The sequence below is a fragment of the Mustelus asterias genome, chromosome 9, assembly GCF_964213995.1.
Source record: "Mustelus asterias chromosome 9, sMusAst1.hap1.1, whole genome shotgun sequence".
NCBI classification, from domain to species: Eukaryota; Metazoa; Chordata; class Chondrichthyes; order Carcharhiniformes; family Triakidae; genus Mustelus; species Mustelus asterias.
The window spans coordinates 107,807,796-107,821,813 of record NC_135809.1 but is presented as its reverse complement, the minus strand read 5'-3'; the positions used below and the strand labels follow the sequence as shown (position 1 = coordinate 107,821,813).

The following is a 14,018-nucleotide window of genomic DNA, read 5'->3' as shown; positions in this document are numbered from 1 at the left end:
GACTGAAGGTGTTATCTGGATGATAGCAGGCCAGAACTTTGTTTAGTCATCTGGGGATCAATGGGCGTGGTTATCTCTGTTTGTCTTCTCACTTGTGTTGTTATTTCTGCGCATCAAAGGTTGGCAGAGTGTGCTCGCTCTCTCTCTCTCTCTTCTATCTCCCCCCCACCCCCAAGGCTGTCATACCTTGGAAATGTTTTTTGCTTTTTTTCATCTTGAACTTGAAACTCAGGCTTTTTTTCTGAGCCCGTTTTAATGCCTCCACCCTCAATTGTTTGCTTAACTTTAATGAGGCTGTTTTGTCACCATCAGACAGGCTGCCTCTCATTCACTGTGTGCTAAGCAGCATATTTAATGACTCCGATCAATTTGCCATGACCTCAAGGGCCTCGGCCTTTGTTTAATTTGTGGCACAGAAACGGATTAATGGCATAAATCAACTGCTAATGAGATTCAGGCCTGTTGCAGAAATATATAATAATTATGTTAATATTGAGAAGAATCAACGATAATGTGTATTATGCACACACCCATGTGCAAATGCAGGAGAGGCTGATTTTCAAACAAGACTTGACAAATCCCTGGTACATGCTAGCTTTTGCCAGTAAATAATTGCAGGATAATAACACCCCTTTAAGCTACTCTGAGTAGACCACATGTCAAAACTATTAAGTCAAATGCCTCGTTTACAAAGCAGTCATGGAATTTCACTGATCCACCTCTCTCTCTCTTCCTCTTTAACTACTCCAGAATCTTTATCTTTGACACTGAACCTACTGCTCTTTTGGATTGGAGGTGATCTCTGATTTTGTACTGAGGCGGAAGAGGTGCTGAGCCTCAGTGCAGCAGTGCACTAATATCCTTTCAAGCACCTTGAATCATAGACCTATTAGACAGCTAAGCATTGAGACAGCTCGAGTTACCGGGCCCAAATTAAGGACACTGACCAGTGAGGAAATTTTTCAATCTGTGCAGAAGCTTCCTCTCTGGAATCAAGCCACCATTAGCTTTATGGTCCAAGGCTTTTTTTCTGTCGCGTATATTATCATAGCCAAATAGAAATAAATTTAAATATTCGATTGTATCATATCTGTGTATGTTATTGTATCTATATGGTATCTTTGTGCTTCTATAAGTCTAAACCTAGAGGCCATAGGTTTAAGGTGAAAGGGGAGAGATATAAAAAGGTCCAGAGGTGCAATTTTTTTACACAGAGGGTGGTGAGTGTCTGGAACAAGCTGCAAGAGGTAGTAATAGAAGCGGGTACAATTTTGTCTTTTAAAAAGCATTGAGACACTTAGATGGGTCAGATAGGTATAGAGGGATATGGGCCAAACGTGGGCAATTGGGACTAGTTTAGTGGTTTAAAAAAAAGGGACGGCATGGACAAGTTGGGCCAAAGGACCTGTTTCCATGCTGTAAACCCCTATGACTCTATATGCTTTGAAAACTTGGACAACTTACAGGGGGCTCCTCAAAGCACTGGAGAAGTGCCACCAGATGCTCTGACTCCAGGGGCAAAAAAGGGGATCCAACTGCAGTGTCCACTCCGAAACCAACTTCCCCAGCATCAAGGTGCTAACCACTCAAAAACAGCTCCGCTGGATGGGACGTGTCATTCGTCTGCCTGACACCAGGCTTCCGAACTCAGTCATGGCAGGAGACTCCCAGAGGAGAGGGGAATACTCTAGGGATGTTCCCAAAACATCCCTGAAGAGATCAAACGCACCCGCAGAATCTCATGAGAGAACCTGGCTTGTGTCTGACCAAAGTGGAGAGGGCTTATTTGGAAAGGTGCTGAGCAGATTGAGTGACTTTGAGAACGTGCAGAGGTGAAGTCGATGCAACACAAACCTCAAAACAACCCTTCAAGCATTGCCTGCCCCACATATGGCAGAATCTGCAGATCAGCCCATTGAACCAGAGTGGAAGCTGGTTATTCTCGATATCAAGGGATTGTCTAAGAAGAAGATTAGCTTTTATTTGCAGAACATATTCTGAATTTCTTCCAACCTTTTGACCTTCTTTCCTGACTGATTCTAAGCTATGACCTCCTTGTCACCTGCAGCCCCCAAGACTCCATCCAATTGCCCATTCTACACATATGAATCTAAAGAATGAGTGACAGATTGTTTGCCCTTGAAGCAGATTCTCAATGTCCGTGCATTCCAACATGGGTGACTGGAATCATGGGCAGGAACCCTGCTTCATTTATAGTTCCTCCTCCCAATCACAGGTGAACTGAAGTCAAATATAGTGACGCCACTGCTACCCTAGTTGAGATCAGTTAACTTATCAAGATGAAGTTGCTCAGTGATTTGATTTGATTTATTATTGTCACATGTATTGGTATACAGTGAAAAGTATTGTTTCTTGCGCGCTATACAGACAGCGCATACTGTTCATAGAGAAGGAAAATATAGGGTGCAGAATGTAATGTTACACTCATAGCTAGGGTGTAGAGAAAGATCAATTTAATAATAGGTAGGCCCATTCAAAAGTCTGATGGCAGCAGGGAAGAAGCTGTTCTTGAGTCGGTTAGTACATGATCTCAGAATTTTGTATCTTTTTCCCAATGGAAGAAGGTGGAAGGGAGTATTTCCGGGGTGCGAGGGGTCCTTGATTATGCTGGCTGCTTTCCCAAGGTAGTGGGAAGTGTAGACAGAGTCAATGAATAGGAGGCTGAGTTGTATGATGGACTGGATTACATTGACAACTCTTTGTAGTTTCTTGCTATCTTGGACAGAGCAGGAACCATATCAAGCTGTGATACAACCAAAAATAATGTTTTCTATGGTGCATCTGTAAAGGTTGATGAGAGTCATAGCGGACATACTGAATCCCCTAAGGAACTACATCTTGGTTTTTCGTTTGAGTTTATTGTGTACATGTGGACACCAGCACTCGACAATTCAACATTTGTCAACTTTTGTACTTATTGGCTGCATCAAGCATTCTAAGTTAAGTTACAGTGCAAATTGTTGCACAGTGACTCAATATTCTTCCTGGAATAGAGACTTTGAGGAACTTGTTCCCGAGAAACAGAAGTGGATAACGGTTATATGAATGTGATTTGTAACAAGTGTCTCAACTTCTTGCATCTAAAATATTTGGGAATATCTACTCATTATGCATGTTAAGCTGGAGTGCATTCATTGAAAATACACACAGAAAACTCATCCACAGAATCACAGAATTTTTACAACACAGAAGGAGGCCATTTGTCCCATCGAGTCTGCAAGGGGTCTCTGAAAGAGTATTCTACCCAGTCCCACTCCCTGCCTTATCCTTGTAACGTTGCACATTCTTTATTTTCAGATAGCAATCCAATTCCCTTTTGAATACCTCAATCGAACCTGCCTCCGCCACCCTCTCAGGAAATTCGTTCCAAGATTAGGTGAAATTTTTTTTCCTCACATCACTTTACTCCTTTGTCCATTATTTTGCTCTCTGGAGTGGGAACATTTTCTCATTGTTTACCCTGTTCATGCCCCTCAGGATCTTGAATACCTCTATCAAGTCTCCCCTCAACTTTCTTTTCTCCAAGGAAAACAAACCCAACCTCTCCAATCTATCCTCACAGCTACCACTGTTTAACCCTGCAATCATTCTTGTGAATCTCTATCTCTCTAATGGTTTCACATCCTTCCTGAAGTATGGTGACCAGAACTGGATGCAATACTCCAGATGAGGCCGAACTAGTGTCCCTTTACAAATATCATCCTCAAATTTTGAAATCGCTACCCCAAAGTGCAGAGGATGCTGGGACAGTGAGTAAATTTAGGGAGGAGTTAGACCAGTGGTTCCCAAACTTTTTTCACTGGGCCGCACTTTCGGAATAAAAATTTGCTCGCGCCACACCAAATTTTTTATTGATAAGAAATACATGCAAAAACAAAAAAAAAACTCCTAGCAGTGCTTGATTCATAACATAGAACACAACTACTTTATAATATGATCATGGGACATCCAGAAAGTATAAAACAATGCATCACTTGATGCTCTTGCTCTCACTTTGGAAAAATATCTATCCATGTTTAAATGTTTCTTTGATTGTCCTTGAATCTTCCCACCACACTTGCCATCCTCTCTTGCCGCACCAGTGTGGGAACCACTGAGTTAGACAGATTTTTAAATTGGTAATGGGTTGAAGGGTTATGGGGAGAAGGCAGGAAAATGGGGAAGAGGAGCATATCAGCCATAATTGAATGGCAGAGCAGACTCGATGGGTTGAATGGCTTAATTCTGCTCCTGTATCTTATGAACGTATGCCCAAAACACCACAGTCTAGGTCTGGCAGCATGAGCAAGAGTCCCAACACTGACCCTGAGGAACGTCACTACAAGCCTTCCTCTAATCTGAAAAACAATAATTTATCATTACTCTCTGTTTCCTGTCACTCAGCTAATTTCTTATCAAGTACCTACTTTCCCTTTAATTCCATGAACTCAAACTCTGCTCACAAGTCTGTTGTGTGCTATTGTATCCTCTCCTTTCTAACTTATAATTGACACTCTGAATTCCAGTCTATCCAAATCAGTGCTCCAAAATAAAGGGTTGTCCAATTGTTCTGGTGCGTATCCTTAAAAAGCTGCTTTAAATGAGACTGGTCAACCACTGTTAACCTAAACTGTCTTCCTCTGCCAAGTCCAAAACCAAATAGGGGCAGTACAAGGGGAGGTAGAAAGGTGAGATCATGGCTGGAATTCTCCGACCTCGCCCGTGTTTGGGATTCCTCGGTCCTACTGCAGTGAATGGAGTTTTGGCAGAGCGACAAATTAAAAGTTTTAAAGTTTATTTATTTGTGTCACAGGTAGGCTTACATTAACACTGCAATGAAGTTACTGTGAAAATCCCCTATTCGCTACACTCCGGCGCCTGCTCGGATATACTGAGGGAGAATTTAGCATGGCCAATGCATCTAACAGCACGTCTTTTGGACTCTGTTCTCTGTTCTCACTGACAGTGGTGATGAGGCATAAGAGATTGGAAAATTCAAGCCATAACTTGCATTTTGGTACTTCCTATTGCTGCTGATAAAATGTCACTGAAAGCCGCAATAACTTTAAGCATTTGGTTTTCCGCACCATGAACCTAATGAATAAACAAAAAAAAGTAGACTTGATATTTTAAAAGCTATAGTCTAATCCAAAAATGGATGGGTAGCATCCCTCTGCTACATGTGTTAAAATTAATCATTGCTTATTGTGGACTTACATTTTCGAGAAAAGTATCCCACTTGGGCCCATCATAAGCAAGGGAGAGAGAGGCATTTGTCTGATTCATTTTGCTGTGATTCAAGGCTAGGTCCAAATGATAACTGGATGGTATTCCAACAAGTATAAGAAGACAGGAGACTTTCATCCACTGCCTAATGGGGGATTTGTAGCCAGACTCGCAGAGCTGATGGGACAAAACTCGAACCAACTGTACCAACTTGTATACTGCTGGACAGAGAGGAGGTTCTTTCCTTTATGACTTTGCCCAATTTGAATTTAGACTCTGAAGATATCTAGTCAGTATCCAAACCACTGCAGCACCTACAACAAAATGACCACAATAGCAACAAGGGGCTTAGTCCACCCTTGTATTTTAGTACAGTATTTTAATGACGCACCTACAAGAATTTCATCTGTACTGCACTGCGCTTGTGCATAACTTATTAATGGCTTCTAGGTGACAGTAGCAAGCGTACATTGGAATAACTTATATCTGAGATGCTTCTTATACCATACGTAACTGGGATATAATTTACTACAGGTAGTGGCTTGATGGTGTTCAGGTCTTGCACTGACTTGCATCATTTTTTATGTTCTCTTGGCTTCATTTAATGTTTGAGTACATTTAGTTTGATAACAAATTATTGTCAAGAAGACAATTATTCTATGATTCAACCTCACAAAATATTTAAAGCGACTGCCTGGATCTGCCTAAGGCTCTAGGCCAAAACTGTCAGATGTGTTTAACAATAGGGTGAGAAAATGGCTTCTGCCTCTTTACCAGACACAAACTGCACACATTAATTTGCAATAAAAATGCACACAAAGAATGATTCAAAAGGTTTTTGCTGCAACTAACCTGCTTACTTCAGTTTATCTTCTTATAGAAGCATTTTAAAAGCACCCACTTATAGATTCAGATATGAAACCACAATATTTAAAGAGCTTTTCAGAATTGGACTCTAGTCCAGGTTCAGGGAAACCACGATTCTACCTGTTGTATCTGATTACTGAAGTCTTGATGAATCTGCAAAAGTTTGTTTTAAATCTTAACATTCTCTCTCTTGAAATGCGTAAATTTTCAGTTTCAAGTCCCAGTGGTTGGTACGGCTGCTGCACGGCGCCGGGGAACCGGATTTGATTCCCGGCTCGGGTCACCATCTGAAAGAGTCTGCACATTCTCGCCATGCCTGCGCTGGTTTCCTCTTCACTTGGAACATTCACCCTCCCACAGTCCAAAAGATGTGCTGGTTAGGTACATTAGGCATGCTTATTAGTCTCTCAGTGTACCCAAACTGGTACCGGAGTGTGGCGACTAGGGGATTTAACATTTAACACTAACTTCATTGCAGTGTTAATGTAAGCCAACTTGTGACACTAAAAAAATAAACTTAAACCAGGACTTGAGCACAATGATTCACGGCTAAATCTCCCGTACAGTACTGAGGGAGTGCTGTGCTGTCAAAGATTCTGTCAAAGTTAAACCAGTAAGGGACCATCTTCCACCTAAGTTGGATGTAAAAGATCCCATGGTACTATTTTGACAAATAGCAGGGGAGTTGCCCTTTCCAATATTTATCCCACAATCAACATCACAAAAAGAAATCTGATCATGATCGTACTGGTGATAGTGAGATCTTACTGTGCACAAATTAGGTGCTGCATTTCCTTCATTACAACAGTGACTTTGCTTCAAAAGTACTTCAGTGGCCTTAAAGCACTTTCAGATGTTCAGTGACCATGGAAGGCACTATATAAATGCAAGTCTTCCTATGCTTTTTCTCTTTTAACTCGTATTCATTATTTTATATGCCAAATAAAAGGTGGAGAGTTCAAAGGAAAGAGGACCTAGTTCGAAAGCATAAAGACCTGTACACTTTTTAATAATGTATTCATTTAGAATCATAACGATGTAGCTTGTCAGCCTTCCCACCCAAATTAAAATGTTGAACAACAGACAGCCACCCTTTTTGAAATGTAAAATGGGTCTGCACCTGTCCGTCTTTGAACATTCTGCTTGATGCTAAGAGAAAAGTGCTCATTGATAGGTGCTTACGTAGCTGCATTTAATCTTGTGTTTGCTCTTATATAGATAGCAAATGGGAAGTGCGAGTGCTTCGAGATTTATGTCGATCCTCGACCTAAATTATGATGATTTTACCGAGTGTGTTCGAATAAAAGAGCATCTATTAATTACAGCTTGGATTTAATCTTGCTGTTGCCCCTTTAACACTTGTATTCACGTGTATTTAAATTTCTGAAAAAAATAACAAATACCCACTGGCACTTGAAGTTCTGTCTTTCCCTGGTCTAATTCCACCTTCATGTTGATTTCCGAACTATTATAATGATCTTTCCACACTCAACTCCCCTTATCAATCGCCACAAAATAAAAGAAAGGAGTTGCATTTATATAGCACCTTAGCACACCTCTTCAAAACGTCTCATGGACATTTTATATTAGAGGTCTGACGCACATAAACACACAATGTGTGGCCCTGTGTGTGCTGTCGTAACTCCCCCACCAACCCACCCCCTCCATTCTCTCAACTACCCCCCCCCCCCCCCCCCCCCCCCCCCACCCAGCCACCTCTCTTTCCCGGTATCTCCACAAACAGCCTCACTTTCACCTTTGCCAATTTCCCTGGGCTTCACCTCCCCTCCCGCCCTGAGACCCTCCCCCAAGTTATCTGGGCCTGAATTTCAGGATGCTGTGCATTTTTGCCCATCCAGGCGCAGCAATTGAAATGTCTATCTTAGGCAAAAAGATATAAGTGCTTCAGTTCAAAGTGCAAGGTATTGTTGCATTGATGTTGCAGTCTGGCAGCATGTTTAGCCAGAGGGCTTGGATGGACATGGTCACTGAGTATATAATATGTGTAATACTAACTATCTAATCATGATGAGCGTCCCAACATAATTTTCTCAAGGACAGAAAACCTATACGCCTCTCCTACCTAGATGCTACTTCTAATTGGAACAATTAATGGATTGTGACTTTATGTATTTAATGATTGCTTTTCCTGAAAGACATACCTTCCCTACCTAATAAATTCCAACAATCAGGAGCGTCATAAAGTGCTTAATGTAGATCGAAGATTTTTGTAACGTATATTGCACTTTCATTTCATCAGAAGGTTTTGCTATTAAACCACACACTACAAGCTCAGCAGATGATACAAATTGATACCCCACTGCAGAGATGAGATTGTGTTGCATTGCCAGGGATGGTGTATTCAGATGAGATATTAAATCAAGGACACTGTTGGGTGATCAATTGAATATTTAAGGTATAAAGATTAGTTGAAATGTCTGGAGGTTTTTCAGTTATCCTGTCACTGGCGTCAATACCTTCCTGTATCACTTGTTCAGCCTCCCTGTTGTTCAGCTTGTCACCATTGAGCCCTGAAATTTCTGGCCAATAGTTCATATGGTCAGTCTCGGGAAAATAATGAGGCTGGCATTCTGGGAAGATGAAGTCAAATGTGTTGAAGGTGTTTCTTCATCCAAACCATTTTGGGATCTTGTGAAAACATGGACCGGATGTGACTGATGTGGTAGTGCACAGCACCTGATAAAGTTTGGTGGCTATAGAATTGAAGAAAATGGATTATATCTGGTCATTTATTTCTTGCTGGTTGTGGAACCTCATGCTGGCTCCGCATTTCCCTATATTACCGTAGGAACTCCAATGAAAATGTACTTCATTGACTGTGAAATGCTTTGGAAGATCCTGGAGATATGATCAATACTGTGTAAATGCAAGTTTATTCATTCAATAAACTCAGATACACAAGAACTTGAGAAACAGAAGCAGGAGTAGACCATACAGCCCAACGAATTTGCTCCATTGTTCGATATCATAATCGCTGATCTTCCTTAACTCCACTGCATGCTCAGCAAATCCCTTGATTCCCTAAGACACCAAAGATCTGTCTATCTCAGCCTTAAATATACTCAGCAATGGAGCATCCTCCGGCACAGGCAATTCCAACGATTCACATCTCTCTGAGTGAAGACATTTCTCCTCAGTTCAGTCTAAATGATCGGCTCCTTATCTTGAGACTCTGTTCCCGTGTTTTAGGTTCCTTAACCAGGGGAAAGAACTTAACAGTGTCCACCCTATCAAACAAGGCAAAAACAGGCCATTTAGCCCAATATGCCTGTGCTTCTATGTTGCATGCAAGTCTCCCTCTACTTCTCTTCAACTCGTGCCATCAGCATAACTTTCAGTTCCTTTGTCCCCCATGTGTTTATCTACCTTTCCATTAAATGCATCAGTGGTTGGGATTTTCTGGCCCTGCCCATTACTGGGATCGTCCGGTCCCACTGGAAGTCAATGGAATTTTGGCTGGCCTGCCAGCCTATGCTTTTTTATCCCATTGTGCCTTGTAGTATTGACTACTCTCTGGGTTAGAAAGGTTTTTCCCTGTTGGATTTATTAGTAATTGTTTGATATTTATAGCTCCTAGTTTTGTTCTCCCTCATAAGTGGAAACACCGCCACATCTCCCCTATCAAACCCTTTCATTGTCTTGAGATTTTAAAAAATTCATTCATTCCTGAGGGGGCAGGTGTCACATTTATTGTCCATTCCTAATCGCCCCTGAGAAGGTGGTGGTGCGCTGCCTTGGCTTGTAGCTCTGAATATCCAATAAGATGATCAGAGTATCATGCATCTGCCACCGGTTTAAATTGCTCCAGGGTATGTACAAAGTAGGAACTCGCTTTCATTATGAGTTCCACGGAAGAATGCATAGTAATCAACTTATTGGAGAGGTACTGAGGGATCAGTTCTGAACTTGAAAACATTTAAAGAGAGTGTCAGGATGACAGGTTGTGCAAAAAGGTTTGCCAGATATTCTCGTGTTTGGTTTATGATTATGTTTGGCAATCAAAACATATTTTACATAAGATGTTCTCTCAGGAAATTAAATGAATGGGACTAATGTTAAGGTGGATTGTACATGGTATATGAAAGGCATGTCACATCAAATGGCTTTTCCCATTCTATGTTTTGTACTTGAGACCATTTATATACCTATTTCCATTTGTGTGTTATGTTATTGCAATGTTCTGAAAGAGAATTACTTGCGCCATAACTTGTGGTGCAAGATGTATGTATATTAAAAAAAACTCAGCAAGGCTGGACCACAAAAGAAAAGTGGACAAATAAATCCTTCCAGTTTAAGACATTTCCTTTTTAAAGCATGGAAAGGCTCTCAATTGGCCACTGAACCATATTCTCAGAGCTTTACTGTTTCCTAGAAAAGTCTAATTTGTGAATCATTTCATCTTTCTTGAATGGGGCCTGATTATTTGGCTGTTTGCAGGTTTTTAGCCTTTTCAGATTGCAAAAAAAAAGGATGTTAGTATGAACAGAGTGTTAAAAATAGCCTGGCCTGGCCATTGTACTTCCTGCTTCTCTAAGCATGGCTAATAGGTGCTGTGTGGATTCAGACAATGAAAATAAACAGCATTGTTAGTGCTTGGAGGTTCTGCAGAGATGTAACCATGGATATCATGAAGCAAAAAAAAGAGTCAGTGTTTGCACCAGGCAAAAAAGAATTTTATCAGGCAAACGTTATGGGTTAGATGCCATCTTTACAAAATGGTTTAATTTCCACAATGGAACTGAAATACAGCTTGTTTTTAACCACATGTGGATTGATAGATGCATACACATATGCATGCAGGCCCTTGAATTTCCTCCTCATTTGGAAGTATATTCTTTTCTATTCAGAGATCCTTCTCTACTCCTTAACCATGAGTGCCTTCTGTCTGCCACTCCACATGCTTCACTTACAACTTGTAAAATGAACATTTTTAACCTTAATTGACTACTCCTTGCTCAGGTTCCGCAGCTCACTGGATTTGCAAACTAAATGACACACAATCCCATCCTGCACAATATTCTACGTGCTTGCTGTGATCAGTATCCATTAACTTTCCACCAAAAAATCTCAAATTTGAATATGCTTGTTTTTAGTGGAAAAATGTCCTCATTTGGGCAACATAACGCTTCATGCTGAGGATACATAGAATCCCTATAATGTAGAGGAGGCCATTTGGCCCATCAAGTCTATACCGACTCTCCAACAGAGTACCTTATCCAGGTCCTCTCCACCACCCTACCGCCATGACCACATGGGGCAATTCTTACCTTGGCGAAACCACCTAACCTGCTCATCTTTGGACTGTGGGAAGAAACCAGACCACCTGAAAGAAACCCACATAGACACGGTGGTTGGGAGGGGGCAGGGGGGTGGGGGGGGGGGGGGGGGAGAGGGTGGGGGGGTGGGGTGATGGTGGTGGTCCCTGGTGCTGTGAGGTAAAATCCTTGTGATTCTTTAAATAATAACATGGGCAAGCAGACAAAGTCTTGGTTTAAGATCAACTTCAGCAATAGAGTACTCCCTCAGAATTGAGGATTATGCAGTCAATTCTTGGACAGAAGATTGAGATCACAGGCCAATACTTTCCATTAAAATGAATGACTGGAAACTTGTAGTTTGGCAAGCGCAGACGCCAAAAATACTGGCCCCAGCCTTCTGAATTAAAGTAAGAATTCTACCAATTGAGCCATTTGTACAGCATAGTTGAATGTCAACACTTACTGATTGTGACTTGATTTGCTTTCCAAGTATCGTCATGTTGCTTAAAGAAGCAATAAAAACACATAAGATCAGTAAATCCCCTTGACCTCTGCAACAGAAGGCCTGGGCAATTTTAACTCCCCAGCCTCATCAAAACCAATGGCAACGTGCAGCTGGCTGGCAAGCAGGAATGCACTGTTGGGCGGCAGGATGCCACTAGTGAAGATTGACTGAATGGTGCCTGCCACTCAACTCAACCGTGGAGTGTGGAACTGTGGAACATCCAAAGGTGTGCAGGTTAGGTCGATTGGCTATGATAAATTGCCCCTTAGTATCGCAAGATGTGTAAGTAAGATGAATTAGCCATGGTAAATGTGTGGAGTTATGGGGTTAGGGTGGGGGAGAGGGCCTGGGTAAAATACTCTGTCAGAGAGTCGGTGCAGATTCAATGGGCCAACTGGCCTCCACCCGCACTATATGGATCCAATGAAAACTCATTAACTTTCAAATTCTGTGGTTGTACCTGGGGATTACCTCAAAGATGTGCTGTGCACCATTCCCAACCTGCCCCCAACTCCCTCAGAGGTCCTCAGGTAAGAAATGCCCGGCAAGTACCTGGGAAGTTCAAACTTCCATTGGGAAATTGCCCTTGCAGTCAGAACCCAAATTTCAGATTCTTCCATCTATCTTACAGCAATAGTTACCCAGAAAAGGTTTTAAGAATTAAAACTCATAGGTACAGATCCATCTGCACACCGCCCCCCCCCCCCTTCCCCAATGGACTCACCCCATCCCCCTGACCCTGCCATGGAAACCCCAACTAACCCATCCCCCTGCCTGCACTCTCCATCCCCAAATACATTCCCCCCTCCACACCCCAACAGCTCTCCCCACCCTGATTACTGGGCAACACCCACAGGATTCACCCACTCCCAATACCCCATGGGACCTCCCGACTCCCCCACATCCCTGCACAACACTTGACTACCCTCTCCACTCCTCGAATGCCCCCTTCCCCCGGACTACCCTGCCACTCCCTGACTACCTTCTCCACTTGACTATGCTTCTCACCCTGACTGCACCCCACCCCCAACTAAACCCTTCCTCAACTACCCTCCTCCCCGACTACCCCTCCCATCCCCTGACTACGCCCCAGCTTTGACTACCCATGCAATCCCCGACTACCCTCCCACCCCACCCCACCCCACCTAACCAACTGCCCCCCCTCACTGATAAATCCCCCACCCACTGACCATCAACCCCCAACCTGTTGGACTCATCTGCCTTTCCCCCCCCCCCCTCCCACCCCGCGACCCTCTGGACACATCCTCCCCTTCCACACCCCCACCCCCCAACATACACACATACCCGTCCAATGTGGAGGCTGTGGCACAGTAGAAGTATCGCTGGATTAGCAATTCACAGACCCAGGGTAATGCTCTGGGGACACAGGTTCAAATTCCATTGCAGCAGATGGTGAAATTTGAATTCGATAACAATCTGGAATTAAAAGTCTAAGATGACCATGAAACCATTGTCGATTGTCATAAAAACATATCTGGTTCACTAATGGTCTTTAGGGAAGGAAACCCTACCAGACCAGGTAGGAATTCCCTACCTGGTCTGGCCTACATGTGACTTTAGAGCCACAGCAATGTGGTTGCCTCTCAAATGCCCTTTAAAATGGAGGGCAGTTAGGGATGGGCAATAAATGCTGACCCAGCCAGAGACACCCACATCCAATAAAAATGAATAAATAAAAAATCCTGCACACTTACATTACACACTTGCCTTCTTCATGACTTCTAAGGCGGCACGGTGGCACAGTGGTTAGCACTGCTGCGTCACAGCACCAGGGACCTGGGTTAGATTGCCGGCTTGGATGACTGTCTGTGCGGAGTCTGCATGTTCTCCCCATGTCTGCGTGGGTTTCCTCTGAGTGCTCTGGTTTCCTCCCACAGCCTGAAAGACGTGCTGGTTAGGTGTATTGGCCATGCTGAATTTTCCCTCAATGTCAGTGTACTGAACAGGTGCCAGAGTGTGGCGTCGAGGAGATTTTCACAGTAACTTCATTGCATTGTTAATGTAAGTCTACTTGTGACACTAAGAAATAAATACATTCTTAAAGTGGATGGACCTTTAAACTTTCCTCTTTACAGCAGCTAGTGCCATAAAAAAAGTGCAGTGGCTTCCTTTCCTTTGGC

General features: G+C 42.8%; 1 protein-coding gene across 13 annotated transcripts in view; it reads left to right on the top strand.

Annotated features, from left to right (window-relative positions):
* Positions 1–14,018, top strand: part of sox6 (SRY-box transcription factor 6) — a 636,409-nt gene that overhangs the window by 98,486 nt on the left and 523,905 nt on the right. The window contains exon 1 of one of the 13 annotated variants that reach the window (XM_078220776.1): positions 6,382–6,474. The exons of the other annotated variants lie outside the window; for them this stretch is intronic. The gene's annotated coding sequence lies outside the window, so the exon portion shown is untranslated. Of the gene's footprint in view, positions 1–6,381; positions 6,475–14,018 lie in introns of those variants that run through there. 13 annotated transcript variants of the gene reach the window in all.